Source organism: Sarcophilus harrisii, chromosome 1, assembly GCF_902635505.1.
Source record: "Sarcophilus harrisii chromosome 1, mSarHar1.11, whole genome shotgun sequence".
NCBI lineage: Eukaryota > Metazoa > Chordata > Mammalia > Dasyuromorphia > Dasyuridae > Sarcophilus > Sarcophilus harrisii.
The window spans coordinates 22346204-22372917 of record NC_045426.1 but is presented as its reverse complement, the minus strand read 5'-3'; the positions used below and the strand labels follow the sequence as shown (position 1 = coordinate 22372917).

At 39.2% G+C, this 26714-nt stretch overlaps 1 long non-coding RNA gene across 1 annotated transcript in view; it reads left to right on the top strand.

Annotated features, from left to right (window-relative positions):
* The first annotated feature begins 2249 nt into the window (after positions 1-2249).
* Positions 2250-26714, top strand: part of LOC116419593 — a 362614-nt gene continuing 338149 nt past the window's right edge. The window contains exon 1 of the long non-coding RNA XR_004229919.1: positions 2250-2345. This is a non-coding gene — a long non-coding RNA (uncharacterized LOC116419593). The remainder of the gene's footprint in view (positions 2346-26714) is intronic.

Here is a 26714-nt window from a genome sequence, read left to right as displayed (position 1 = left end):
AATTTGCTGATCATCTCTTCTTCCTCCTGGCCACACACATTTTGTCAGTTCCCCTATCCTATCTATCTCCCCAAATTCTTCCTATTGTGGGGAAGTCCCAGCATCCTCTTCCTTCTTGGGCTTTTCTCTCTTCTTTCTCAAATTATTGCAAAAGTATCTAACTAGTTCCCCTTCCTTCATCCTCTCCGCTCTCACCTAAGGAAATCTCGGGACCCACCGCCATCATTACTTCCCTATCATACCCTTCTTCCTTTTCATCTACGACTACAGGAAATGCCATTTGGGTGGCACGTGAGGGGGTGTTTCTCCCTTCCTGGCTCTGCTTAGGACTGGCCACAATAGATCACCACGCTTTCACAGCCCTCCAGCTCTGCCCTGGCGACTCTTTCCCCAATGTGAACCAGGAAGAAATAGACAGGTCAGTCCCCACAGGGGTACTCTTGTTCATCTTCGTAGTAATTAGTCCTCTTCCACTATTAAAATGGGATCTCCTTGAGGGCCGGGATCAGGCTGTGTGTTTTTTTCTTTTTCCTTGGTTTGGCATTTTTAGTGCTCAGTTTAGTAAGCACATAGTAAGCATCTGATAGAAAACCCGTTAACCGGACTTTTACAGGTATTATCAAACCGATTGTATAATAAGGAAACAAATGCTCAGAGAAATTAAGTGTTTTAATGATGGTTCCACAAATAGAAAATGTCCAAGGCAGAATTGGAACCCGGGGGCAGTAGTAGAGGGGGAAGGGGTGTGTCCTGCTCTGTAGCACCTGGGACAGGTGAATCCTGGGGCGGAGTAAGGACTTATCAAGCAGAAGGAGTATTGCCTAATGTGGAGAGAGAAGCATTTATGTATATAGGGTTTGTGAAATATTTTATAAATATTATAATACTGAGAAATAGCGCTTATTATGTATGTATGTATGTATATATGTATTTATGTAGCACTTATTATGCGCCAGGTGTTTTAGTTATTATTATCAATGGTAATTATAACAATAAGTAAATCCTTATTTTATATCACTAACAATAACAACAATAAGAGGTAAGTCCTTACCATAGGCCAGGTATTTTATAGTTATCGTTACTGTTGGTAATAATAATAGATAAGTCCTTATATGCCAATGATCATTATTGGTAATAATTACAACAGTAACAATAATAAATAAGCCCTTATTATATGAGGCACTTTACAGTGATCATTATTATTAATGATGATAATAATAGGTAAGGTAAGTCCTTATTATGTTCTTATTATTATCATTGTCGGTAATAATAATTATAACAACAACACAACAAGAAATAAGTTCTTACTCTGCTAGGTGCTTTATAATGATCATTATTATCAATGGTGATCATCAAGGATGGACAGAAGCAGCTACACCCAAAGAAAGAACACTAGGAAATGAATGTAAACTTTTGTATTTTTGTTCTTCTTCCCGGGTTATTTATCCCTTCTAAATCCTATTCTCCCTGAGCAACAAGAAAACTGTTCGGTTCTGCACACATAGATTGTATCCAAGATCTACTGTGACCTATTTAACATGTATAGGACTGCTTGCCATCTGGGGGAGGGGGTGGAGGGAGGGAGGGGAAAAATCAGAACAGAAGTGAGTGCAAGGGATAATGTTGTAAAAAATTACCCAGGCATGGGCTCTGTCAATAAAAAGTTATAATAAAAAAAAATCAATGATGATCATAGTAATAGATAAGCCCTTATCATGTGCCGATTATCCATATTGGTAATAATAAAAATGATAAGTCCTCACTATGTGCCGAGCACTTTACAATTATTATCTCATTTAATCCCCATAGCAACTACGAGATAGATGCTATTGTTATTCCCACTTTACAGGTGAGGAAACTGAGGCAGTCAGAAGTTGAGACTTGCCCAGGATCACTCAGCTGACGTGTCCGATGCTGAATTTGAACTTGGGTCTTCCTGATTCCAAATCCACCTAACAGCTTGTTTCCTGCTTTTCAAATATTGCCTACTTTGATCACTTCCTAGTGCTTATTTATCACTATATTGTTTTCACTCCCAGACAGGGGCCCGTGGTCACAAATCCCCTGCAGGCACCCAGCACCTCGTACCTACGGTCTCTGGAGCCTGAGATTTCAGGTTTTCTATTCCTTGACAGACTTTTAAAAATATTTTGGGTGGTCACTTCGAGTACTACCTTCTGATTGGGCCACATAGAGACATTCTCTGTTCCTATTGGCTTATCCGCCTGCTACTCTCCGGGCCTTGCCCCTAGCATCGCTGGGAGTTGTAGTCCCCGTAGTCCAGGAGCGTGCGTGAGTGCGTGCGTTCGGAGCCCCGGACCTTCCCCTGCCCATCCCGGCTTCGGGTGAGCCTCCCTCCCCGCTTCCCTGGGAGTCCCGGTGCGGGGGCGCCTTTCTCCTCCCCCCATGAGGCCCTCCTCCACTTCCCAGCGCTCAGAGGATCGAAGGTTGGGGTGGGGGATGCACAGCTAAGCTGTCCAGTCTCCTTTCTTTCCCCTTCCCTAAGGGGCCGGGGTCTCTCCGAGCATCCCCCGAGAGGTGTTGGGAGATCGTCGCGGAGCAAAGACCCCCGCCCCGCCTTGTCCGAGCTCGGCCTTGCACGACCGTAGCGGTCCCTCGTGTAAGCCTTTGTTGTGCGCAGCAGGGCACTGACCAGCGGGAATTAGAACTCGGGGCCGAACCTGGTACATCTGGAGCTGGGAAGGGGGGCGTCTGGTCAGGCGGGCACACTTTTTAGGCGCCTGCTGTGTGCCGGCCACTGTGAGAAGCACTGAGGATGCAACGGGAGTCAGAGACTAGGTGTAAGAAACTGAGGTCCGGCAAATTGGAGCAAGGGTCTGCAGCACTTATTAAGCGCCTGCTGTGTGCCGGGCTGTGAGAAGCGTTGAGGATACACAGGCAAAGGGTGACCACAAAGTCCCACGGTCCTCCGCGTCCTCATCTGTCAATGACAGCTCGATTTAAATCTCTGAAGTCCTTCCCCTTATGGGTGGGACGTGAGACCCTAGGTTCTCTGACTGAGATCACCTCGGGAGGTTAGCACAGGACTCTGCACACCGTGGGTGCTTAATAAATGCTTGCTGTTCCACGCCAGGGCATGTTATTTTTGGAATACAGGTGGTGACCCTAGGGTGACGTCACTCATCTTCAGGAGGACACGTCCCTGGACTGGAGTGCGGCTAAACTGCCCACCCCGGGAAGCCTTTATTTTAGCCCAAGTGGACAGTCTTCGCCAGAGGGCCTCCTCCTTACTACCCTCTTCCTGCTCCCAGTTACTGACCTCAATTCTTCGGGAGCTGGCCGTGGTGCCTGCTGGGAGATGTAGTTCCTGCCTCTGCTCCCCATGCCCACTCCACTTCAGGACCCTGAACAAATACTACACGGTTTGGCCGTGCGCAGTGCCTGCTGGGAGATGTAGTCCTGGACCCGGCTAGCTCAGAAGCAGCTGCAAGTTCATTGCTCCTAAGACCAGTCTCGGCCCTCCCCTCCCCCATCCGCACCCTAGGATTATTTTGGGCCTCTTGTTATCTATTACCTAAGGTGTCCTGCCTCAGTCACATCCTGGCCTTAACCCAGATAGCTCTCAGAGCTAGGATTTCTCAAAAAAAGAAAATATACAAACACATATATGTATAAATATATATATATATACACACATATAGAAATTATAAAAATAAAAATGTATAGAAATAATATAAATTTATACAAAATAAATATATGAGTATAAATGTATAATATCTAAATATATTTCTACATACATTTTTATTCTACACACAAAACATATGTACATAGATACACATATTTAATATTTCATTTAGATTTTAAAAATTAAAATACGTATTTTAACATACAATTGATTCTTTTTTCTTTCTCCCTCCCCCCCCCACCTCCTGTTAAAAAATTACAAACAAAAAACACTTGTAAAGCTTATGTCTTTGAACCCCACATTGAGACTAGTTGCTCCAGGACTTTGAGTTGGAGAAGTTTTGACCTGCATCAGTGGAGAGAATTTCCTCCTCTGGAAGTTCCCTATATTAGGATGTCTCATTCCTCTCCTTGTCAATTAAATGATCAATCAATCAAAAAATATCTGTTAGGCACCTACTATGGGCCAGACACTGTGCTAAGCACTGGGGAGATGACAGTCAACATCTAATGAGAGAGACAATGTGCAAAAAGATCTACAAAGCAAGTTATATATAATATAAATAAATACAAAATAAATAACAGAGGGAGGGCACTAGAATTAAAAGGGCTTGAAGGAAGCTTCCTGTAAAATAGGATTTTAGTTGGGACCTAAAGGAGACCAGGAAGGTCAGAGTACTAGTCCTAGCTGTGTGATCCTGGGCAAGCCACTTAACCTCTCTGTTTGCCTCAGTTTCCTTATCTGTAAAATGTGTATTTGGACCCCTTGACCTTGAAGCTATGACCTCATACTTCTATGAATCTTTTAAACACAAGGAATGCATTTGGGAATGGAAAAGAAAGGAGCATTTTGGGGTATGAAAACAAGGATATTTTTTGGTTATTTTTTCAGATCAAAGAGCTCATATATGGAAACAGCTTGTACTGATATGTTTTAAGGTTTACAAAGCACTTAAGTTGTAAGAGTGTTATTATCCTCATTTTATAGATAAGCAAACTCTCAAGAAGGATAAGGAGCTTAGGGGATAGGTAGATAAACATCCCCAGGAAGCCCTCTGCTCCATTGAAGTCAGTTTGGGCCAGCATTCTTAACACCAGTCGGGGCTGTAAACTTGTTTTGTTTTGTTTTCTCAATATTTTCAGAGTTGTATTTCTGAACAACAAAAGGATTGTTTGTCACAACTCCTGGCACATAGTAAGCACTTAATAAATGCTTATAGAATTAAGAACTAATTTCCTGTGTAATCCTGTGTCTTACTTTGTGCCTTTATGATTCCAAGAAGTTCAAAGGATCTCCCCAGTCTGCCTAGAGGGTCCAGACAATTAAAAGAGTGAAGAAACATTGTTTTGGGGAGTAACTCTCCTTATGATTTGCTCTTCCTAGTTTTGTCCTCTTGATAATATGAATATAGAGGTCCCTGGTGCAGTATTTTCCAGGAAAGAAAGTAAGTTTACTGTGATTTTGCAAAAGGACTGTCCTTTTTCAGAGCTGATAGCCCATTTTGTAAGGAAATGTGGTATAATTGAGGGAGGTTAAGGACCAGCAGTAAAGGCATGTAGAAGGTGCTTAATAGATGTTGATTGATTGACTGTAGCATAAAACAGAATAATTAGATTATAGAGGAAATATTATAATGAAACAGCAAAATTAAAATAAAATGATCCTAGATCTCTCATTTACGATATGGTGATCAGTTTGGTGAATGACATTTTTAGAAGGACATTGGTGAGGTAGAGAAAGCAACCTGAAGACTTCAGCACTTAGTACAATGATTGCTTGATACACAGTAGGTGATTAATAAATGCTTTATGGGTATCAGAGTTTAAGAAGGACATTGATGAGCTGGAGAGTGTTTTGAAAAGCAATTAGAATGGTGAAAGGCCATGGGTCCTTCTGTTTTCATGTCACTGTCTTGAACTTTGTTTTGACTCTTTTTGTATCCCTAACATTTAGCACAGTGTCTGGAATATAGCAGGTGCTTAATAAATGGATGTTGAATTGAATTGAGTGGAAATATTTAATCATATTTAGATTCCAGAACAAAAGCCTTGGTGGATTGGCAGGGAGTGATATTTGTCTTTACAACATGGAGAAGGGAGCAGAGTAATTTTACTGGCTCTTGAGGACCACATTTGTGGAGGCCATTTCAAACAAGGCAATTTGGCTTGATTTCAGGGAAGAACAATTGGGACTTTGCAAAAGCAAGAGGATCTTGTTTGAGAGGTTCCCCCTTTTTGATGGTCTTCAAATTGGGTCTGGGCATTCTTTATTTAGGATTTTATAGTGGGGATTGAATTGAATGTTATGGCCTTGCCCCATCCAACTCCCATAATCTGTAGTTCTGGGATCAAGGCTTGGGATGCCTTAGATGCAAAGAGAAGAAAATAAATCTCCAAAATAAAAACCCTGGATCATAGGTGTGGATGATTTCCAATTAAAATTAGGATCTTGTTCTAGGATAATAGTTAGGATTAAGGGCACCTTCCCGACCATCTCTTCTCTCCCTTTACTCCCTTCATTTTCCAGAGGGGGATGCTGAAACCTGGAGGAGTTAAGTGATTTGCCCTGTGATTAAATCCGGATTCAAACCTGGGTTACCCACTTCCAAATTCAGTGCAATTTCTGCCGTAACTGCACTTGGTAGGACATTAACAGAGCTACTTCTGTGTACACAGAGATAATTAAATGATCCTCCACTCTCCTGCAGAAGAGATTATTTCTGCATAATTGCATAATAGAGTAATAATTGTGTGCATCTCTGGCTGAATGGTCCTGGGGGCAGTTCACAAGCCATGCTTGGGAAAGGCAGATTTTACTCCGCATTGTCCAGGGTCAAGAAACCAGAAGATAGACTAATGAACCTGAGTGAGCATTCATCAGAGCTCTTGGGCTCCCACCCACGTGTCCTTACTTAGAATATTAGGGTTGGAAAGGACTCTGGAGATTATCCAGCCCATCACGTTCATTGTACAGATAAGGTACCTTGCTCCTCAATTTTCTCTTTTAATCTAGAACTGTGACCTTTAGATTTGAACCATTATAGGTTATTTCCCCTCTATCATCCAGGAGGCAGTGAAAATCCTTGAGCTCTAAAGCCTGTGATTCTTTGAGGTCATTCTCTCCCCTGGCCTTTGAGGGCTGGCGTCTCTTTGACCGTTCCAATATCTTTGTCCCATGGGATGTGGGAAATTGATTTCAATATGTCGGGCAGTTGTTCCCTGTTCTAAAGTAATAATAATAATAGCTGACATTTGTAATAATGCTGGAAGGTTTACAAGGTGCATTCCATGTTTTCTCATTTGAGTCCGGCAGCCGCTCTGTGATACAGGCATGCGGGTATTATTATTCTCATTTTGTCGATAGAGAAACTGACCTTCGGTGGGACTGTGACAGGTAAGTAAGTGACAGAGGCGAGATTTGGATTCAGATCTTATAGCCTCAAGTTAAGCATTCTATGGCACTCTGCCTCTCCATATTAAACTCATGTGGAAACTCATTACCTAACACTAATTGAGTTCGTAATTATTGGCTTTACAAAATGACCTACCAATTGGAAAAAATAAAATACTATTTAAAAAATGACCTACCATAGGATGCATTTCATTAGCAAATTCTCACAGAGATAAGAATAGGGATCGTACCTATGTTTTCTTTGATAGAAGGCACTCCCCTTGAGGAAAGACCCTCTACCAATGCTGGACATCACCTTTTCTATATGTAAAGTTTTAGACAATTACCTAGAAAGGTGAAGAAGTAACTGGCCCAGAGCCAAACAGCCAGCATGTATCAGCAGTAGTTCTTGAATTTGGGTCTTCTTGACTTCAAGCCAAGCCCACTAATCCCTTCTCCATATTGTCTCACTAATCGGTATTTAATTGGTACCTGTTGAGTTGAACTAAATTTTAGGTAGGTTAAGGACTGGACTCATTTACATCTATGACCCCTTCTGATACTTTGACCATTAGTAGTCAATGGAGTTAGAAGATTTGGTTCTGCTACTTGGCTGACCTTGAACAAGTGAATTAGCTTCTGGAGGGATCGGTGGACCCACCACCTATCTCCTGCAGAAAAAAGGACTAGATTTGACACCCACTGGCCCTGGGTTCAGATGTTGGCCCTGAACATGAATGCTGTGTGAATTCATTTTGCTTTCTATGCTTCTTGATTAAAAGGGGTGATTGGGCTGGATGAATTGTAAACTCGTTTTCCTTTCTAAATATCATGTATTTGCTTTCCTTGTGACTTTTGGGCAGGACATTTAACCTAATATGCTTAGTTTCCTCATCTGAAAATGAGATGTTTGGCATAAATGACCTTGGAAGTCCCTTCCAGCTATAAATCAGAAAACTTATAGATGAAAATGGATGCCATACACTCTGGAGCTGTCATTATCACCTATTAATATTTTGTTTGTTGTATATCTATGAGGTTTAGGACTCCAGTATGTAAATTTAAGCAGCATGGATATAAAAATATATGCCAGCCTATGCAAATGTGTCTCCTTGAAGTGGATGGAAAAATCTGGTAGCCTTAAAATATCCTGGAATATCTATTTTTAAGAGCAGGAATCTGTATCATTTTTTTTTCCTTGAGTGAAATCTGTCCATTTCACTTGTTCATGGTTACTTCATTTCCTTGTTATTGGATGTGGATGGATGGTTTTCTAATAAACTAATGTGGAATAAATTCTGGAAGCCATGAACATGATATGAAAAACAAAGGAGCAAGGCAATGATTAGTGGTTGGCCAATTTACCCAAGGTTGTAAAAGTATTCTGTACAACAGGGAGCTGGAGGCAATTACAAACTCTCTGAGCAGAGAGGGAAGGGATGTTGTTGGTCTACACCATTCCTGAGCAGGTATAGAGATGACTCAAGTGGACTCATAGTATCATAGGTCTGGAGACAGAAAGGAAACTCATAAGTCATATAATTAATCCTCACCTACCTCTATTTTACAGATGAGAAAACTGAGTTCCCAAGTAAGTTAGTTAAATTGAACAAGACCATATAAAGTCAGTTCCTTTGTTTTAGAAATGAAGCCTTGTCAGGTTAAAGTTCATCTTTTTCCAGGATTCAAGCACAAGTTTGTTGTTGTTGTTGTTGTTGTTGTTTTGTTTTTGCTTTGTTTTTAATTTCAAATCAGGGGCTCTTTCCACTGCACTGCACTGCCAGAATTCTGGGAGAAGATGGTTGAAATACTTGGATGGTTTACCTGAACAGACCTTAAGCCTTGCTATGGAGGTCCTGGACCTAAGAGTCAGTCTTCACCTTAGGCTGTTTTTTCCTTTTTTTTTTTAAAGGGTTACTTTTGTCTCTGCTTCCTTGTGGCCACATAACTTAGAAGCCTTAACAAAAAATAAAACAATAACCAAAAAACCCCCCACCAGTTTCCAAAGAAATGGAGTTATCTGCTTGAAGGCACCCAGCCTCCTAGAAGAGGTTTAAATAGTTCTTGAGATCAAATAATAGAACCATTCTTGCCTTAGCAGGGTTGTTAAATTCCACTTCAGAAACCTTTGAAACAAAGACCTTCCCAATAGGCATCCTATTATAGATATTGTTCTTACTTTCAACAGGGCTCTTCCCACCCTCCTCCCTTTTCTTTCTCCATTTCTGGGCATAATAATTAAGCAAATTTGATTTGCTTCATTTTGGGGGCATTTGGGGCATTTCATGTTCTCTTAAAACTTTTAAACCTTTCTCCCTACCCCTGCTGTGGAGAGGAAACATGGCCCATGCTTAATGGATATATCTAACTATATATATTTAAAAACTTATATCCTGTGTCCAAGAGTGTTTTTGGCCTGAATTTATATTGCCTGGCATCATAATTCTATTTTTTCTCCTATTTCCTGGACTGCTGTACTCACCAGGAGGTCATTTCACAGTGTGGTAGCTTTATTTTCCTTCTATGTTAGATCCAGAGAAAGGGATCGCTGGAGACTTTTGCTTGGAGGTTTAATACAGTTTTAAAGGTATTTTATGAGCATGCAAGAAATCTCTTTCATGCTAAATAAGTGGGACTGAAAAAAAAACCCAACAACCCAATCCTGAAAGACTGTGCTTGCAAAAAGCAACTTGGAACATGTTGATGAAATTCTGGAATTTATAAACTCTCTGAGAGTCTTTTTATACGTGTTTATTAGTATTCCTTGTTATGGATTTCCCTCTTTTTATTAACAGCCAGATTACCATTAAATTTCAGTAGATCTTGCATTTTCTTGGACCCAGTGCTCTTAGAGCTAAAACCTATCATAGATAATATTGAGACTCCAGGGTTCCCTGATGAGGGTTTAATGTACGCATATTTTAGTTGGGCACAGATTGGGAAAGAGTATGGATTGCAGTACTTTAATCACTGAAGTTTGTATATGTGATGAGAATGAAATTTTTATTTGGTGCTGGACCAAACCATGCCTCCTATGTCCTCACTATTAAAAAAAAAAGTTTTATGGTGTTTCTAACGGATAAAACAGCATATTGGTACTGGATATGCTGGAGATCAAGTGAGACCCAAAGATCTAATCGCAAAATGGCAAATCTCAAGATGAAGGGACCTAAAAAATATAATCATTTATACTTATCTCATTGGTGACTGGAGTGGAGTGTTTGCTTGGAGACCTAGCTCTGAGCTTCCGATGGGAATAATTGTCAAGAAATGATGGTATCTGGGACAACAGATTTACTTCCAAGCTATGCATTTGAGTGAGTAATGGGACCATCCATGGCAATGACTTTGTAATTTATATTCATTTTGTATTTACTTATTGTGAGTACATATCGTACTGTAAATGGATCTTCCATTTATATGTCATTCTACTCCCCACCCTCCATCAATGTAAAAATCTTCAGGGCTCCTCCTACCTTCCCATGCTCCCCATATATTTGTCTCCTTCATTTACTTTATGATCTAACCAGACTGATTTTCTTCCTGTTCCTCATGTGAAACATCATCTCCTGTTCCTTCCCCATGACTTTTCACCAGCTGTTCCCCAAGCTTGGAATGCTCTCCTTTTTCTTAGTTTCTCTAGTTTCCTTGAAAGCCTCAAATGTCATCTCCTTATGTGTATTTTGTACATATTTACTTATATGTCGACATTTTGTGTTCCCTATATATTCCATCTGTGCCCTTTGATCTAGCATTTCTTTCACTAAAACTCTAAAACTTTCCAGTTTGTAGGTTCTAAGCTGGAATAATCTTTAAAAACTCAGGGCTCCCTCAGCCCTAAGCTGTACCATTCATAGGATCTCCTTCAAGGTCGATTGACATAAAGACCCATTTGGTTAATGCTAATTAATCAGTCTGTGCTTCATAGATAAGGTTCTGGTCTATGGAGAAGGTGATCACCCAGGTATGCTACTTTTGTGTATCTACTTTGTTGTTGTTTTTTTTTTTCTCATGAAAAGACAATGATTGACATATGGCCCCCCTGGATTATTTCCATGAAGCCTCTTAATTGTCATTTGAAGTATGAAATAAATTCATAGATCACGGTTTGAATCTGTGTCAAGTTCACTGAGAACATTGAAGAATAGGGATAGAAGTTATAGTGCAGAGAGTCGATTTTGGTTAAAGTTGGAGGAACATAAATGAGAAAACAAACTAATCTCCAGAACTATAATATTTAAATGACTTCTCATAAACACTTAAGATTCTCATTAGTCCAACATCAGAAAATTATGAATATTAATGTTTGTCATCAAAGAAAAGCTTGAATATCAAAGCAGAGTAAACAACAGTTTTATTTCAAGGATTACATAACAAGAAATGCATTTTAATTGGACACCCCCATCCTCCTCCAATCTCTTTTTATTAAGAATTCTCTCTGGGAAAGTGTCAGATTCTTTGTACCTCATACAACCTACAAGAAAAATATTTTGTCCAGGGACATATCGGGCTTGAGTTATCGGTAGACTTGGTAGTTGGAAGACTATGCTGTGTTAATGTTCCACAGGCAATGGGCACTGCACCTGCCATACAGGAGGATAACCATCATATGATAGTTCCAGGATGATTAGGAAATGGAGCATGGGCCTCCTAAACTGGGCCAAATTCTTTCCCAATGCATTTTCTCTCCTTCTGTTGTTTCTCTCTTTCCTTATGAGATTGCTGCCCAAAGTTGTGCCCAATAGTGGGCAAATATATCTCTCTCCCACCATTACCATTACCATCTTTGTCCCTTTTATCTTTCCTAGTTTAGTAACAGCAGGGGAGAGGAGTTAGGATATAGAGAGCTCATGGGAAGAAGTCAGGATAATACAGTGGAAAGAATATTTGGATTCAGAATCAGGGGACCTGTGTTCTAATCCTGGAGCTGTATTGCATCATTCTGTGATCTTGGATTATTCACTTAGCATGTTGGATATTTTTTTGTCATCTTCATGAGGAGGTGATTGGAATAAACAGTCTCTAAATTAGTGGCTAGATTGCCAGTCCTGGAGTCAGGAAGATGAGTTCAGCTCTAGCCTCTGACGATTACTAGCTGTATGATTCTGGGCAAGTCACTTAGTCATGTTTGCCTCAGTTTTCTTATCTGTGAAATTAGCTTGAGAAGGAAATGGCAAACCACTCAAGACTCTTTGCCAAGAAAACCACAAGTTCAGTCATAAGAGGCAGACATTACTGACAAATGATCTTACAGCCATTCTCCAGCTGATGAGCATCCACTCAGTTTCCAGTTTCTTACCTCTATGAAAAGGGCTGCCACAAACATTTTTGCACAAGTGGGTCCCTTTCCCTTTTTTAAGGTCTCTTTGGGATACAAGCCCAGCAGAAACACTGCTGGATCAAAAGGTATGCACAGTTTAATAACTCTTTTGGACATAATTCTAAATTGTTCTTTAGAATGGTTGACTCAGTTCACAATTCCACCAATAATGTACCAGTGTCCTAGTTTTCCCGCATCCTTCTAACATTTATCATTATCTTTTCCTGTCATCTTAGCCAATCTGAGATGTGTGAAGTAGTACCTCAGAATTGTCTTAATTTGCATTTCTTTGATCAGTATTGATTTAGGGCATTTTTTTAAATATGACTACTAATGGTTTCAATTTATTCATCTGAAAATTGTCTGTTCATATCCTTTGACCACTTATCAATTGGAGAATAGCTTGTATCCTTATAAATTTGAGTCAGTTCTCTATTTTTTTTTTTAGAAATGAGGCATCAGAACCCTCGGATGTAAAAATTTTCCCCAGTTTTCTGCTTCCCTTCAAATCTTGGCTGCATTGGTTTTGTTTGTACAAAACCTTTTAAATTTAATATAATCAGAATTATCCCTTTTGGATTTCATAATGTTCTCTAGTTCTTCTTTGACCATAAATTATTTCCTTCTCCATAAATCTGAGAGGTGTACTATCCCTTGTTCACTTAATTATAAGTATCACCCTTTATACCTAAAGCATGAACCCATTTCGACCTTATTTTGCTACAGGGTGTTCACCAAATAGGTTCTTAATAAATGGTTCTTGATTATTTATTTGCTAGGACCTGCATTGTATTAAAATCCTTACCTTGTGATCACCATAAACATTAATTAAATGATTTTTACATTTTTTACTCAGCCTTATGATCTGGACATTTCTTACTTCTGGTGAGAAAACTCCCTCTCACAGTGTAAATCATCTATTAATCTCTGATGATTTTAGAGAGTTTTCTGAGAAATTACATGACGTCTACAAGGTCACACTTCCAGCAGGGTTGGAGATAGGCAGTCTTTCAAATTCTGGGGAAAGTTTTTTATCCATCACAACAGAATCCTCTCAAATAATGATGAAATAAGTTCTTGAAAATCAGCTACAGCATGTAACAAAAGTTCATGGTTTCATATAAAATCTTCTTTTTTGTTTCCTGTACATTGAAATGTTTGAGTTTGTTGATGGTTGTTAAATTCAATAATTTATACTCTTAACTTGTATTTTTGATGTGATGAATCCTCACTACACCAGCATTCCGAGGATCCATACCCTGGAAATGAATATGTTACAATGAAATCTTTCTAGCATTTGTGGTAACTAAACCTTCTTGAAGGGAATTCTAGATTAGACTCACTCCATAGGATTGTAGCCCAAAGTATTCTTTATAAATGATTCAATATATATATATAATGTACTGCCCCTTTTCTGTGTGAACAGATTGGTTACCGAAAGGGGCAGAACAAGAACCTTTGTATTTTTAAAAAACTGATAAAGTCTATTTATGAAGAATGTTTCCTCTGTTCCTCCCTTTCCTCCCTCCTTCCCTCTCTTCCTTCCTTCCTTCCTCCCTCCTTCCCTCCCTCCCTTCCTCTTTTCCTTCCTTTCTTCCTTCTTCCTTCCCTCCTTCCCTCCCTTCCTCTCTTCCTTCCTCCCTTCCTTATTCCCTCCCTTCCTTATTCCCTCCCTCCCTCCCTTCCTCCCTCCCTTCCTCCCTCTCTCCCTCCCTCCCTTCAATACCTTTCTCCCTTTCTTCCTCCCTCTCTCCTTCCTCCTCTCTCCTCCCTCCCTCCCTCCCTCTCTCCCTTCCTTCCTCCTTCTCTCCCTCCCTCCCTCCCTCCCTCCCTTCTTCCCTCCTTTCCTTCCTCCCTCTCCTTCCTTCCTTCCTTCCTTCCTTTCTTCCTTCCTTCCTTCCTTCCTTCCTTCCTTCCTTCCTTCCTTCCTTCCTTCCTTCCTTCCTTCTTTTCAGTGACTTGCTGAGGGTCACACAGCTAGTAAGGAACCACTTTTTCTCAGACAAAATGTGGAGAGACATAGACTGTTAGGAGAACCAGATAGGGGGTTTGTCCCTTAGATGGATGTCCTGAGAGCACCTTTTTGAAGACCCCAGGCCACTGTGGTCTCTTAACTTATTTGCAGGCAATGTTTTTAGAGTTGGATAGCTTACAGCCAAGTGATAAATCAAACAACTATATACCATGGTGGGGAGACTTAATAAGGATTGTTGGATTTATAACTAAAATAAATGTGGATTTCTTGAATTTAATCCACAAGGTATAGGTGAACTCCTGACCACTTGAAGTACTTGATTGAGGGTAGTGTGGCAAACTCAGCTGGAGGTAGCTGAGTGGGTAGAACCCAGTGGGAGATAGGAAGATGAGAGCCTGCTGTTTGGTTGAGCATCATTGTTCTTATGATTAGCTGAAACAGTGATTGGGAAGCTCATTAAAAGAGAGTTGAATTTTTCTGCGTTTTTGAGCTATTGCCCTCCATTGCCACCTCTACCTGGAAAGAGATGAGATTTCAGAAGTGTCTGATTGTTCTTTATCACCTTATTTGTTTGGAAGAGAAAAAGAGAAGAAAAGATACATTTGCATTTATTTTACTATAAAGTAAAGCTCTCCTTTGCCATGGATAAAGCAGAATCCTGTTGAGTAAAGAGCTGGTTGGGCTTGTCTGTATTGTCCAGAGAATTTTCTTGTGAGCTTCACTTTGCTTTAATAATAACCTGACATTTTGCCCTATCTTATAGGGCAAAATACAGTTCTGTTCATTTGAGTGGGTTATATTTGTATGCATTTTTCTAAGGAGCTAGTTTAAGGAACTTTGCATTAATCTATCCTGGGAAAGAACATCTTTTCACTGAAAGGGTTTACAATTCTCACCCTCACCTGATGAGGGTGTCCTTGAGTGGAAATAGCTCAATAGCAGAAGAGGGGCTTTGCTCAGTGGACAATGAAAAGGACCAGAAGGAAAGAAGTAGCAGAGAAGTGATGTCATGTGTGTCTGTTGTTCCTGAAGGGGCCAAACAAGGCCTGCAGGACAGAGGGGTGAGTTCCCACAGCTTTTATCACACATGTGCTTCCCTGCTAGGTTTCTACATAGACTTATTCTCCTTTAAGGACAGTGAGTGCATTGGTAGTTGAGTGTGACCCAAGTTTATGGGTAGACTGTTCTGTTTTGTTTTATTTAGTTCTGCAACTGCATTTTATCAAGTAAAGGTATCATTATTGCTTTTGCCTTCTTGTTAGATAAATGTTTTATAAATTTGGGTCAATATCAGCATGCTGAATGATTTTTGTATAAATGGGAAACACCAGCAATGGTGAGTAGGAGAATGCATTTCCTCTACAACTGGGTTGTAGGATTCTGAAAGAATTTGAGTCATGACTCCTTGGTAGTAATTTCTCTCTAGATACTCCAGAACTGCCATCAGGAAGATAAACTGAGGGAAGGAAGCCATCTCAGAGAATGAGAGTAAGGGTTTGGGGAGACTCTGTATCATTCTCCTATCTCTTGCCAAGAATATATCCATTTCATCCAATATCCAATTTGATATTTAAAACAAGATGGTAGATTCCTATACTCAACAGATGTATTTAAAGGGATATAATGTTTTCTCAATATGACAGTACCAAAATTTTATTTATGGCATTAATAAGCACCCATAATGATACTATATTTTTAATGCAAATTTCTTTGAAAATATACATACATACATCTTTATCATAGTTTTATGTCAGTTTAACTTTTGGCTGTGTCCATTTATTTTTAAAGAGAAAAAAATGAATGAAATTCTTTCTTTTATTTTGATATTCAGTCAGATATTAGGGACAAATTGGGTTATTAACTCCTTGAGGGGAGTCTCTGTTTGATCTTGTCATTGTTTCTCTAGAATATATCAGTGATCATGGATGGAAGGAGAGTGGAGAAGACATGGATGGAGGATGATTGACTATGTGGGTCTCCAAGATCTCTTGGTCCATCACTACCAATCTTTGGGGAGAATAATGCAGTATAGGCTTTTTATCCCCTATGGTTCTTGGAAGCTTAGTAAAGCATTCTTTTACTTCCTGGCTTATTTTAAACACACGAATGTGCAGTTAAACAGGCTTCTCTGAACCAGGTAAACAATGACACAAGCAGTTGGGTTTTAAAGTTTTCTAGCCCAGCTGCCACTGCAGTTGCATTTTTTCAAATCCAATTAGAGTATCCCCATGTGTTGGTATCTTGACAACTGTCTGGAGTATATAAAGAGAATTGTATACGGCAGGTCGGTGTTTTTTGGCGCCTCTTTCTATTTTGCCCTCCCATCTCACCCCTTCTCCTCACGATTTGGGACACAGGCTTTCAGTTTGGATAAACATCAACGCAATGCCTAATTCTGAAGCTCGCAGAATCCCAGACTGTCAGGTCTGTAATGGACTGCACCAGCCTTCTAGTACAACTCATAGCTCTACCATGGGTCCAACAAGTGGCCATTCACTGCTTGAGAACCTGTAATGAGATGGAGCCTGCAGAGGCAGCCAATATATTCTGCCTTTGGGCAGTTTGAATTGTTCAACATTTTTCTTTTCTTTCGGTCTAAATGGATTTTAAACAATGACTGGATCCCTTCTTCTCAGATATAGTGCAGAAAGGATTTTTCCTCAAATCCGGGTTGGAACAGACTCTCTTAAATCCCTTCCAAATTTAATTATCCATGATTCTGTGATAAATCTACCTCTCGGTCATTTCTACTGGTCATTCCTATTCTATTCTTTAGGAAGTTGTAGCAGAAGTGTAGGAAGGTAAGAGCCTGTTTGATAGAGCATTCATGTATGGAAGGAGCATGAGATTTGAAGTCAAAAGATCTAAGTTTGAAAACTGGGATTTACCACTGATTACCTGTGGGTCTTAAGGTAAGTTATTTCCTTTTGCCTCAGTTTCCTTGTCTGTAAAATGGGGATTGTAAACTTAATGGCCTTTATGGCTTCATTTAACTCTAAATTTATGGTCCTACTAAAAACAATGACCACTCAGAGAATGTCAGAGCTGGGCTTTTGAACCTCCTCCATCCAAGATTCTTTGCATTAGTGGAAAGGTCATTGGCCCTAAAGTCCCTAAAGTCAAAACTTCATCTTAATACTCCTGAAGAACCTGGATGGGCATCAAATCTCCTGCTCATTGGAAATAGCTTGTTTTGGCATCTCTGATAACCTTTGGATTGTCTAGTCCAAGTTCATAGGATTATAGATTGAGGGCTGGAAGGGATGTTAACTTGAAGCTGTGTGAATGTGGATAGTGATTCCTTTCTTTTCCATAACATGAAGGGGCTGAATTAGACTTTTAACTCTAATGTTTTATGGTTTTTGGATGTGGATGATGAACTGCGTGTGGGGTAGTGCTGGGCAAGTGATGTGTGTACGTGTGTGTGCACACATACATGTACATGTATGGGGAGGGGATTTCTCATGAGTGGAATGGTTTAGTTCCTTGCATGTAGCTGGTGTCTGGCCCCAGGGAGATGGGGTTCCCAAAGATGGAGAGGCAGCAGTTCTAGTTGTGTCAGGTTATTTGCCTGACACTTAGTAGGTACTTAACTGAATCCAGATCTCTCTTTCCCTTACTCCCATAAAACTTAGCTTAGAGATGATGTCTTAGGGCATTTATATTCTAGCTACTACTAAAGCAACCGCAGTCTGTCATAGGAAGACTTCAGTCAAACTCCTACAACCTAGATCACCTACAGTAGGCACGTCTCGGAAAGCTGGAACGGCAATAGCCAGACTGGCTCCTTTTTGTTTTGGGTAGGACAGTTAGTCATAAAGATCTTATGCTCACTGATCAATGTGAGTTGGGAAGGAAACATTAGAAGCTGTGTAATGATACTGCAGGCAGTAAAATTTAGGACCTTCCAAATCTCTTACAAGACACAACCCAATGGCTCAAATTATACAACAAAAGCTTACTTTGATTCAAAAGCTAACGCAGGCTAAATCCCTGCACTATAAATACAGGCCCCAAAGTAGCCTTGATAATTCAACAAATAAGCTGGATGGTTACCAAGCCATTATCACAGACAGGAATATTGCCCACAACCCCCCAGACTTCACATTGCTCCATAAACATTCAAAAATGTTTTTAATGCATGTTTTCATGTCATGATCTCCAATCTACCTAAAATGAAAACTTTCAAAAAATAGAATTCTTCCATACATTTGTGGCACTAAGGATGAAATAAGTTTCATTCTTGTTGTCCTTGTCTGCTTCTGGGGCTGTCCCAAAAATACTTCCCATAAGCCTCTATCACAATGGCTTTATTCAGTTACAAAAAAAGCAGCTTATTTTATCTATTTGTGCTGTAGTCTGTGAAACATTAAGTATAAAAGAATTAACAATAAAATAGTAACTTGTCCCAGAATGTTTCCATCATAGTCCTATTGAAAAAGATAAGAAGAATGAGAGGATGCTAGTAAGAGTTGACATGTATTTATTGCTTGATTCTTTGTAAATTCCTTTATCAGTATACTCATTTGATGTTCACAATAACTCTTTGAGTTGGATACTATGGGAATTATTTGTGTTTGGAGAAAATAAGGATCTGAGAGTTTGCCTTAATTTTGCTCTTAAGGCCCCTCGATGGATTTTGATCCAGAAGGCGACCTTAGAGGTCACCTCACCCAGATGTCTTATTTTACAGAGGGAGGAAATGAGTCTCATCGAGTAGAATAATTTGCGCAAGGAACGTAGGACCTTAGATTTGAACCTAAACTAGTTTTATATTAGAGTTCCTAAATACTGGAAATCACCTATCCTATTTTCACTTATTCTTTTAAAAAACATTTTCAGGCTAAATAAGCATAGTTCCATTAGTTGTTCAGCATAAGAGATGATTTCCAGGCCTCTCATCCTTTTGATTACTTTCCTCTGGATGGATTTTATTGCATGGTATTCAGAATTTAATTGTATTTGAAGCCTGACTAGGGAAGAGCACAGTGGGACTCTATCTTTCCAGATTCTAGATGGCCTGTTTCTCTAAATGAAGCCCAAGATTGTACTAGTTCATTGTTTGACTTCTCCATCCTCTTGAGCACTTGTTAAAAATACATAAATGGAATGACTAGCTAGCTAATGTCATTGCAGAGATGTCCCATTGTTTCTGATCTCTAACCATGTTCTTGCCTTTTGAGGACCAGATTATGCCCTCATTTATATGAATATACCAGTTTTATTGATGTCACATTTTGCAGATGAATTCTGGTTTGGGGAAAGGAACCAAATATCACACTCTGGGTTGAAAGGAAATAACTAAAAGAGGTAGGCATCTTCATGAATAAATCCTGTTTCCATTTTCCATTCAATCCAGTTTATTGAAGAACCCATGAAGGAAAAGTTACATATTGTCTGATGAGTAATTATCCAAAAAAATTTCCTACAATAACAAATAATGATGTTCTGACAAAATATTAGAGAAAAGAACATTTTTTTCTTCTTAATTACACTGTTTGAGGCATGTAGTTGATACACTGTTTTCTCTTTTAAAAATCATATGCCAACTATTTTTGATAATTTAGATATACTGATGCCCTCAATAAATTTATTTTCTGGGTGTTGTGTGTGCTACAACTATTCATTGCTGTCAAAGCATAATTTAAACATAACCCATGCAATTAAACTAGTATAGTCAGAATACATCTTAAGATTTGAAGTAAAGGTATATTGATGTATAAAGACTGTAAATGTACGATGAATTAGGCTCAGAGTTGAACAGGAGAAGAGCAGTCTGGATTGCCATTGAGAAACTGTGTGCTGCTTTTAATGGCCACAAATGAAGGCTGTTCTTTTTGACAACAGTGTTCTTCCGGGGATGCTCTCATATCTTGTTAGTCATGTAGCAATACAGTCTGTGAAGAATTAAAGATGTGGGTGACCCAAAGGGCAGTGAATGGAGAGGCCCATTGTGGGCAAGAATAGGCTGTAACTTATTACCAGTGAAGAATTGCTTAGAACAAGTGGCCAAAAGGATGTCATTAAGGAGAGATGTGAAAAGAAAAAGGGGTGAATTAGTCATGTGGTAAGAGAAGAGATAATTGATGGATGACCTCATGTTTTCCATTGGTATCTTTGTTTTATTTCTTTTTTAATAAATTTTATTTTTTTTAGTTAACAAGCATTTCTTTTCATCTCTCTTCCTTTCCTTCCTACTGCAAAACAAAGTCAGACAAAATAAATTCTCTTATTATTGCCATGTCCATAATCGTGTTTCATTCTATAGGTTTATTTTGTTGTCACTTTTATTCATATCTTCATAATATGTATAGAAAGACCCATAGTACATTCTCATTGGAGAATTTATATTATATCAGGGTGATCCTATATTAAGGGCTTGGAGCACAGTAGGTGCCTAATCAGTGTGTGCTGGTTGATTGATTTAAATAGTAGTTTCATAAGGTGAGAAGATGTGGATATGTTGCAAATGGTACCATTGAAGAGAGCACATACATTGATGGAAGGACCTCAGTTGACATCTGACCTCTGATACTTAACTACATGTGTAACCTTGGTTAAGTCATTCAACCAGAAGCACATAGGTTGTGTAGCATTTAGAATACTACATTCCCTGAAGTCAGGAGTATTAGAATTCGAATCCTGCCTCAGATACTTCATAGCTCTGTGGCCTCTGTCAGCCTCAATTTCCTCATCCATAAAATGAACATTCTATTCTATGCCCTCTAATGTCTGTTTAAGCTCCACCTCTATTATCTTAAGAATTTCTTTAGGTCTCAGTTTCCTCATCTGTAAAGTCTCATCTAGTTCTAGATTGATTATCCCGTGGTCTGCCAAAATATGGAAATACTTTAATAATTTAATATGATTAATGCAAAGACGTGATGCTCCTTGTCAGGTAGGTTATAGTGAGGATTCTTTTGGCATATGGGTTAACTTAAGGTGAGGGCAGGTAGAGAAGGGGAAGGGAATGATCATTAATATAACACTTTCTATGTGCTGGGTGCCATATTAAACTCTTATATAAAGATCTCATTTGTATCTCGACAACATCCCTAGGATATAGGTACTCTTATTAGCCACACAGTATAGTTAAGGAAAACAGAGGTTAACTAACATGCTCAGGATCTCCCAAATAGGAAGTATCTGAAGCTAGATTTGAATTCAAATCTTGATTCTAACCCCAGTTCTAGGATGATTCCTGAGGTTATGTCAAGTCAACAAGCATTTCATTAAGCACTTAATTATATTCTAGGCACTATGCTTAGCACTGATCAACTGAAGTCCCTTCCTAATGCTCAAATTTTGGGATTTTTGGATAATAATTAAGAATAATTTTAGTTAGTTCATCTTGTGAAAGATGTGCCACAGAGATATAGAGGGCTTTGTTTTTTAAATTTCTTGAGTTTTTATTTTGGAGATTTTAAAAAAAGGGTCTTCTGATTTGGTTAATTAGATGAAAAACCCTGAAACAATCACAACCTTGTGGTTGTGATGGCTTATATTGTAGGAGTCAAGTTTAGGAGGAAGTCACTTATGTAATCCCCATCTAGGTCGGAGGTTGATAGTCACTTTGAGTTACTTTATTTGATTTTCACCAAATGAGATTACCAAAAGAGAAAGTGTTATCAGCATTCTGTTTTGGGGCATCTGTGTGTTTGACTCCATTTTCTGTAATTTTGCTTCTAATTGTCGGAAGTTCTTGGACTCTTACAAGCAAATTTTCTGGTAAGTCTCTTATCACAGAGAAACAAACCAATTAAGCAAAACTGACTTAATCTGATAGCATCTTCAACATCCCATACTTGAAGTCTTCTTCCTCTCTAAGGAGAGGGAGAGGGAGGTGAATTTCATCATTATAACACAGGTTTCAACTTTGCTTTTTTTAAAATGTGGTTTATATTATGTTCCTGCCATTGCTTACTTTGTTTTAATCATTTCATACAAGTCTTTCCATATTTATCTGAACTCTTTGTATTTGTTATTTTTATGCTGTAGTCCTGTTCATATAGTACAATTTGTTCAGCTTAACCTAATCAATAAGTAGCCATTTTGTTTATTGTTCTGTCCCAAATGCTATTGCAAATATTTTGGGTTATATGAGATCTTTCTTTTGGCCTTTGCCTTTTGTAGAGTTCGTGTCTTCAGTTGAACTTTCATTGTCCTATAGAGGACACAAAACTTAAAATACTATTTCTTATCATCATCATCATCATCATCAACAATCAATCTTCTTATCTCTTGGGGTGACAATATGAATGTTTTGATCTCTCACTTTCCCTCACCCCATATATTTAATCAGTTTCCAAATATTGCTATTATGAGACTTCTACCTGTTCTCCTACCTTTGCTCTCTCCCAGCTCTGATCCATCTTCCACATGACTACCAAAGTGGTTTTCCATAAGCACCAATCTTAATATGTTCTAACTCCTGTACTCAGTAAACTGCTCAGGCTTCTTACTGCCTTTAGGGTAAAATATAAACTCTTACTTGACTTTCAAAATCCCAGAATCTCCCATCTCTCATCTCCATGCCTTTTTTCTGGTCATCCCACATTAACAGAATGTACTTTCTTCCCATATTGAGTCCCTTACTTCTTTCAAAAGGTAGTTCAAGCAAACTTCTACATAGTCTCTCCTGATCAATCACCTCCATCCCTCTAATTTCTGGTGTTCTCTGTCTCTTAAAACCTCAAGATATTTTAAATTTATTCTGCATGTGCTTATCCTCTGTATGCTTTATATAAATATGTTTATATCTTCAGGAGTAGAATGCAAACTCCTTGAAAACAGGAATTGTTTCATTTTTTTTTGCTTGGTATATGTCAAGCATCTAGCACCATGTCTGGTATACACTAATAAATCCCTGATGATTGATTAATTGATAAGGAACCCTCTGGTTTAGATGATAGGAACAATTTAAGCAGTTCTCTCTAGCAAGGCCATGTTTATTTTAGCATTTGGGATTACTAATGAGTCATCACCTTCCTTGTCTTTGGACACACATCCCACAGTAGGTAGAGCTTCCTTCCTAGGGAAGAAAATGCTTTTAGTATTCTAGATCAATATGTTGTTTTAAAAAATTGGAAATGTGCTATGAAAAGCCATTAAGTAGAGGGAATCAGCTGCCCTTGAGTTCAGGATTGGAGGAAAAATCATCTCTGACTCCCCTGATATTTTGAGTTTCACAACCTCGATTCGGGTGAATATCAGATTATGATATGTCATTGACACCATTTTCCAGATTGTGTGATTCTCTAGATAGTCATCGAGCTTGTTTTAGCTAACAGGAAGCTTTTTGCTTAACATTGGTTAAAGGCAGCAGTGTCATAATGAGACGTGAGCTAGAATTCTACTGTTTTTCAAGTCATGACTTTGTTAGGTTTTGAGGTGGCCTTAGAATCACTTAGGCAAATGGAACTCTCAAGCCCCATAACTGCCAGATTGCTTTATCTAATTTATGAAACAGAAGCAAAAGGAATCAACAGTAAACCTCCATTTACTGTTATTAGATTAGCCATTACTGAAGCCACAGAAATCATATAACCCTTTACTTTGTGCTCCTTTGAATTTGGTTATTACACATTGATGGAACTTTCGTTTAGCCAAATGCCGTTGTTTACAATGAGAAGCCTGTTAACTCCTTTGGGTTCTGAATTTACTGTAGCCATTCTGGTACAGACTGCCCTCAAAGGTGCTTAAAACTAAGGGATTCTGTTCATTTGTGCCTCATGTCACGTTTTAGTAAACTCTGATTTAAGTGAATAGGGGCAGAGATGTTTTTTTTCCCTTTTCTACCAAGAAAAAGGCCCTTCTGATATATATGTATCCATATATAGATATATAGATAGGATAGATACATATATACATGGCACAGATTTTAAACAAAGAAACTGTGTTCTAGTTTATGGGTGTGCTCCCATTGCATTGATCATTCTCTTTTCTTAGGTGGAAACTTGTAAGAATTGAGTCACTGACCCACTAACATCATCCTTGTTTCCAGCATTGCTCTCTGGCCTTCTTCTCTCTTATCTCTTTGTCTCTCCCCTTCTATCTCCTCCATCCTCTCTGTGTCTCTCCTTCCCTCCCTCTCCAGTGCCATGTCTTATGAGTCTGGACACAACAGCACTTGTGATTTGGTCATCCTTCCTCCAGGGACAACTTCTTTTCATCCCTTTACAACATTTTGGCCTTTTCCTTTGTTCCTATTGCAAGGAGGACCCAGTCCCAGTTAATCTACAAAAAATGAAGCAAAGTCCATACCTAACTTCACAAGGATTATCTCCAAATTTCGCGACCTAAAAGGAAACTATGTTCACATTGTCATTTGGAATACTTTTAGTGCTTGATATTGTCATTTCCCCAGGTACAATACTAAGTCCCAAGTGGCCTATATATTGTCCAGGTAAAGGATCAATGGTCTCTATGTCTGGTCTCCCCGGAGTCCTGTCAATGGCTGATGTCACAGTTTTACTTTTCCAAAGGGAATGAATATATCTTAGAGTGACTGGTCAATGAGTATTGATCCCACCCCATCTCTTCCCCCCAAATATACATAATGTCACAGTCATAGGATGGTACAGTATACTATATCAGTGTGTCAGGACTGGCTTGTTACATAGTTCAGAGGATTCAGGGTCAGGAACTTTTTTTTAAGGGATGGCTAATTGAGATCTCCCTAGAATCTTGCCCAGTATTAAGTGGTATATGCCCTCTACACCTTATTATGTGAACTGAGCTCTCTAGGGGCTCCATTGCCCAGTGGCCCTGGCTTCTGACTTATGAATTCTCAAAAAAGAGAGCCCTCCTCCAGCAAGCAAAGGGACCCCCTCCCTGGAACTCTGCAGACCCACTGTCCATGTCACTTTTTTCTAATACACCTCTTAAATGTTGGTCATCAAGCAGTTCAGGCTCTAGATTTTTCTTGGAGCAACAAATCTTGTGACATTCATGTTCCTTTACAGTTCCAGCTTCCTCCTCTCAGTTTGCCTGTTTCTAGATACTGGGGTGTGCAAGTCTACCTGGAAACTGGGAGAATGTGAAGGAAAGACTCACCTACATATTAAGGTGAAAAGTAATAATAACTAACTCCAACATTGCCTGGCACATGTAGCTAGGAAGAGGGCCTGGGTGGGCACTGGTCCTGTGATCCCATCAAGTTGGGGACTCCCAGAGGAGGAATGCCCCTTTACCAATGCAGGTCAGCACCTCCTCTGTAATTTCTAGTCTAGATCCCAAACATGGGGCTGAGTGTAGCCTGAACCAAATTAAAATGTAATGGGGAAATATTTAAAAAGATAAATCAAAATACAACAATAAGTAAATTGCATTACAATTTAAAACAAAGTCAGTATATAGCCCACAGGGATCCTTATATACAGATTAATGATCCCCCTTGATTCTATTTGAATTTGACCCACTGGTCCAGGGCCCTGAACGTTTCGTTCAGGGGCCTGCTTAATGTCACACATCCAGGAGGTGTCAGAAAGGATGGGAACCAGATCTCTACCCATTGCACCATGCTTCCTCTTCCTGAATCATAGTAGATACTTAATAAATATTGATTGGTAGGCTGATGATTTGAGTTTTATAAATAAGTTTTTTTCCCATTTCCTATATTCTATTTCAGATGTCATAGAATATAAGTTCCACAGCAGCAGAAATGCTTTGTTTTGCCTTTTTTCCTCAGTGATTGGCACTCTCTCTCTTTCTTTCTCTCTTTTACTCTTTCTCTTTCTCCTATCCCCTTCCTCCCTCCTCTCCCTTCTCTTTATCTCATATTTGTGTATCTCCTATTAGTCATCTTATCATTGACTGCCTATCATTTATCTATCTACCCACCTATCTTTTAATCACCCGATGGTCTATTTTATTTTTGTCTGTCTATCTGTCTGTCTGTCTGCCTGTCTATCTACCTACCTGTCTATGTGTCTGTCTGTCTATCTATCTATCTCCAACAGCTAAACTGTATGCTTTCCAAGGTCATAGATGCTTTCATATTTGGCTTTGCAAGCTGGTCTTTCAATATGTTGCCCCATACATAGTAATCACTAAAATACTTGATTACATGATTCACTCTCCCCAGTGGGTGGGAAGGGGCACAGTTCTGGACCGACACTGAAGTAGGAGAAATGTTTTGTGCAGGATTTTTCTGGAGGGATGTGAAGAGACAGAAGTCAGGAATGCATGTCCTTGGTCTGTGAGAAGAGGGTCAGGAACTTGGAACTTTAATTCTTCTTCTTTTAGCCCATAGTCCCCAGGGTCCTTTCCCTTTTTCTCCTCCAGCTTGATATGGCCAGGCCTTTAAACCACCTGCCAAAACACTCAACTGTCTTTTGCCATTTGGCCTATTGTGTAAACTGTGCCCTGTCATGTTCATTAAA